Source organism: Manis pentadactyla, chromosome 5, assembly GCF_030020395.1.
Source record: "Manis pentadactyla isolate mManPen7 chromosome 5, mManPen7.hap1, whole genome shotgun sequence".
Taxonomy (NCBI): Eukaryota; Metazoa; Chordata; class Mammalia; order Pholidota; family Manidae; genus Manis; species Manis pentadactyla.
Window position 1 is genome coordinate 87,400,979 of NC_080023.1, and position 5,256 is coordinate 87,406,234.

At 31.5% G+C, this 5,256-nt stretch overlaps 1 non-coding gene across 1 annotated transcript; it reads left to right on the forward strand.

Annotated features, from left to right (window-relative positions):
• The first annotated feature begins 813 nt into the window (after nt 1–813).
• Nucleotides 814–915, forward strand: LOC118925693 (U6 spliceosomal RNA). Its single transcript, XR_005030157.1, has one exon. It is a non-coding gene; the product is annotated as a U6 spliceosomal RNA (small nuclear RNA).
• The last annotated feature ends 4,341 nt before the right edge of the window (nt 916–5,256 follow it).

Genomic DNA, 5,256 nt, shown 5'->3' on the forward strand with positions numbered 1-5,256 from the left:
CCCAGGTGTAATTATTTGAGCTGATTCTGACTCCTGAAACTAGAGGCCTGGAAACAGGTAATCACCAAATATTTGGACAGCTAAAGTTGATTATTAAGGAAGAGAGTGACAAAAAAATGTATATTTTGCCAAAAACAGGCTTGCAATGCAAAATTACATGAAGAAAAAAACAATCCTGCTTCTTAAGACAGCTAATGAAATCAACAATCTGAATAATTATGTTTTACATACAAAATTTATTTCATGCAAAGCTCTTAAAGATATTGTTTTGAGGATGGAAAGAGAGACAAATAGAAGTAAAATTTCCTTTAAAAAAGATTATGAAATAAAATCAGGCATAAATGAAGAAAAGTCAGGTGTCTATCAAAATAACCAATTAGAAATCTCAGATACAAAAAATACAGTCATTTAAATGGAAAGTGCAGTAAGTGAATATACTTTAATAAATGCAGTCAGAGGGCAGCTTATGAAGAACTAAGAATATGTAATGGAGAAATTAACATAGAATACAACTGAAAAAGAAAAAAAAGAGTAATTAATAGACACAGACAGATTGAGAATCCAAAATCCATTGAAAACATTGCCAAAAGAAGAAAGTGTATAAACAATACTTGAGATAAATTTTCCAGATTTGAAGATAGTAATTACTTTTTAGATTTAAAATGTGCTTTGAATATGGAGTTGATTTAATTAAAAGACATAAGTGAATATTCACTCAGTGTAGTGAAATGTTATATCATCAAAAATAAGGAAACTGCATTATAGCCTATAAAAAAATAAGGTTGCTTTCCAATGAAAGAAATATATGACTGCTTGCTTCAGCAGCACATATACTAAAATTGGAACCATACAGTGAAGATTAGCATGTCTCTGTGCAAGGATGACATGCAAATTTGTGAAGTGCTCCATATTCAATATATATATATATATGACTTATGAAAAGTGGCTTTTCATTAACGGTAATAGAGGCCAACAAACAGTGGTACAATATTTTAAAAGGTAGGGTGGGAGTGAAGCTGTCAAGGAATAATTTGATATACAGCTTCAGTAATTTAAGGAGTGAAAGAAAAATAAAAATGTTTTCAAATACACAAAAGACTATATATTTATAACAGACCTTCACTAAAAACTATTAAAGGTGAAAAAAGTGAATATAGAGATGTGTAATTAGATACAAGATCATAATGTATGTAGAAAGTGATAAATATTTTTGTAAATGGGATTAAATACTGAATAAAACAATATTAACATTTTAATGGATTCTTTAAAAAAGCTAAAATGGAGAAGAGGGCATGTTTTGGAAGTGTTTCTGTTATTTATCACTGTATTTAAAACTAAACAATGCAATAGTACAAGAAGATACAGAAATTGGAAAAACTGAGATAAGATTCTTCTTATTAACAGAAAATATTATTGTCTATAACAAAATTGCTAGTGCAAATAGAAATTTCAAATCAGTAAAATTGTCTATAGACATGCAAAGTCAAGAACATTCTAGATGACCACTAAAAATAGATCTAGTGAATATAGTTAGAAAAGGTGATTTTAGTCACAGTGGAAGTCAACACTATAATGTACTCAGCTATAAAAATGAAACAAACTAATTTATGAGCAAAAGTAACAGAAAAGTTACTAGATCTGTTAGTCTATTATATTAATGTCCCTGATGCCTGTACATCTCTGACTCACATTCTTGGCCAGGTGACTTTGTGGTTCCTTCCATTGAAGAGATAGGGTCTGTTTTCACACCCTGTTGAATCTCTTTTTGGCCATGTGACTTAATTTGGTCAAGAGGATGAGGCAGAAATGAGAGTATACTGGTCCCAAATTTAGGCTTCAAGAGGATTTGCATATCTCTGTTTCTCTCACTAGGCTGGCTTGCTGGTGCCAGAAGCTGGGTAAGATGCATATTCAAGCAGCTACTCTCCCAGCTGTGTGGTATGCATTCTATAAACACACATCAATTTGTTTATTTATTCATTTGTTGGCAGACATTTGGGTACGTTCCTCCCTTACCCCCATCCTTGGGCCATTGTTGGCTATGAAGAATATACCTCCTATAACCTTTTGTGCACAAGTTTTTGTGTGGATATTTTCTAAAGTATCTCATTTGGATTTTAATTATTGTTTCCCCAGTGACTTAGGACATTGAGCACATTTTTGTGTCTCTATTTTCTGAAGTGTGTGTATAAATATTTGGTAATTTTTACTGGTTTGGCTTTTTATTAGTTTGTAAGCTTTCTTTAAACCTGGGTAAGTTTTCTGTATTCTAGATATTTTCTTACAGTCTTTCATTTGCATTTAAATTTTCTTAATGGTTTCTTTCAGACTGAAAATATTAATTTTCATGAAATACAATAAATAAATTATTTTCTGTAAGCTTAAGTCCTCCAATTTTATTCCTTTTCAAAATTGTTGAATTTAAATATAATATTTCAAATTAGTTAGCCAGTGTCTATGAGAAATCCCTGTGTACATTGTAGATTTATTCATATACACTTGAAAAGTATTCGTCTTCTGCAATTGTTGATTGAATGGAATTTTATAAATAAATAAACTAAGTCAAATTAGTTCATGGTGATTACCAAGTCCTCTATATAATAATACCTGATTTTCTGTATAAATTTCTATCAATTTCTTTGGAGGAATGTGGAAATATCTATTTGCATTTGTGAGTTTTTTAATTTCCCTTTCTGTTTTATCAGTTTTGCATCATGTATTTTGAAGCTTTATAACTGTCTGCATATACATTTAGGATATTTATATCTATTTGATGAGTTGATCCTTTTATCACTGTGAATTTCACTGTGCCTTTTTATCACTGGTAATATTCCTTTCTCTGAAGTCTTCTTTGATGTTAATACGTAGCCATTCCAGCTTTCTCTTTGTTAGTACTTGCATGGTTTATCTTCTCTATCCTTTTACTTTTTACTTATATGTCTTTATAGTGGAAATCTTGTAGACAGCATATACTAGGCCTTGTTTTTCATCCAGTAGGACAATCTTTGCATTTTAATTTGTCTAGAGCACTTATACTTCCTGTTATTATCCATAAACAGTTGACTAAAAATAGTTTTTAGGACTTGCTCTAAGGAATTCCCTTTCACTCTCTTTATCTCAATCTCTCTTTCTCAGTAGATAAATGCATATAGATAGATGCATAAATATATGTATAAATGCATGTGCATGTATATACACATCTATGTAAGGGTATATACACATAGACATATTTATATACATATAGAAATATGTGAAATTATAAATCATTAATAAGACATTTTAGAGTCAATAAAAAGATAAAATTATTTTATTTTTTTTCTACTAGGAAAATACATATTTCACATACATCATCTCTTGGTCCTCACAATAATTCTTGGAACTAGAATTTTAATCACCCCTAATTTGACCACAAAGTAATCTGAGCACTAAATTGTCATGACCTAAGGCTATTCAAACTTTTAAAAATGAAAGAAATATGATATAATGGAAATAGATAAGAAAAATGTCAGTTATGTCCCCACAAGAAACAGATGGAACCCTCAAGTCAGAATACCTCAAAGAGGTTTTTTTACAAAGGGTCTAATCACAAATGAATGGATAATATGAATGGACACTAATAGTGCCAAACCCCTGGACACCAGAAAATGTCTAAGAGCTTACTAAAACAGAGGACAATAAAAAATAAAGAAGTTTAAGGGAACATGAAGAGGCTCCAGGAAAAGAAACAAGGGAATGAAATAAGTACCCTTGTTCCCCAGCCTCTGTCTTCCTGAGGTTCTCCACACTAGCCTCCAGCACTGGGACATTTTGGTTTACTTGTTTTGAATAGACATCAGGCTCCCAGAGCTGAGAGCAGAACTATGGAGAATAGACCTCGTGAAACGGCTCGAAGATGTCTAATACAACATTATTTATCAAGTGCTGACAGTATACCAGGAACATTATCGGACACTTATAGTGTTATCATAATTCCTGAAACAACCTTGCAAGACTAATGATATTATTGCCCTTTTTGCAGAAGTGGAAACTGTGACTTAAATATATTATTTATTTTTTCAAGGTCATATGTCTCTTGAATGGCAGAGACATTTATGAGAATATGTCTCTTGAATGGCCAATTAGATCTGTTTGACATGTAACCTGATAATAAATAAAGATAATTTGCAGTTGAATAAAAATGTATAGTACTATAATTGAAAGAAAAAAATTAATAGGTTAATGGAACAAAGTTACAGGACTTGCTGACCTACTTTGGGATGTCAACATATATTCTTAATATCCATGAATGTGTTCAAAAGGAACAGTGGCTTTATTGTTTTTGATATATCATTTCATGCCATAAGAATGAGAATAATGAGAATAACAATTTAGGGGACTATCTCTATTAGTATTTAAGAAGAATAAATCATTCTCATATTTCAAAATGGGGAAAGAGAAGTTTAAAAGAACTAGATAATTAGTGAAGCAGAGAGAATGAGAAAGTATAAAGAAAATATCGATTCCCATTTCCATCCATGATGGGTAGTAAGATCCAGATTTAATGACTCTCAAAAAAATTAGAAAACATGACAAACATGTTTACAGACATTAGATAACAACCAGCACAGGTCTATGACCCCTAAGAAAAATGAAACAATGTGAGCCTTAAAATTGCCCCAGCTATTTGTCTGGAAGCAACTCTTGAGTTCTGGTAGGCACAGGGAGACAGAATCCAGACAGAATTTGTTGGGACCTGCTGAATTAAGAAATTAAGAAAATGGCCCCAAGCATCGTAGAGGTTTAAGACTTTCTAAGAATCCTCTCTAAGAATCTCTATAAATCAGCTTAACATCTTGGGCTACTTACTAAAATACCACAAATGTAGTTGTACATTTTGGTTTTTATTTGACATTATAAAATATTATCAGTTCATCATTTATTATTAAAAAAATCTGGATAACTCTATTATGATGATACATTAGAGGTGAGGCCCTTGTTTCCATTTATTTGAAGAAACATCTGATCAATTGCCTTTTCTGGTTAAAGTTTGCTATCATTTGTAGGAGATGAGTGCCCTCTTCTGGTTCTGCAATAGACTGTTAATGAAATAATGCTACTTTTAGCTGACTCATTTTCCCTCTATAGTCTTAACTCTCTTACCTTTGCAAGTTATTTGATGAAATTATGTGCATGTTGCTCTGTTTTATCCTTTGCCACAACAGCATAATAGAGTGCCACAGAATAAAGGGCAGTCTCTTCAATGTTTTTATTCCTTGG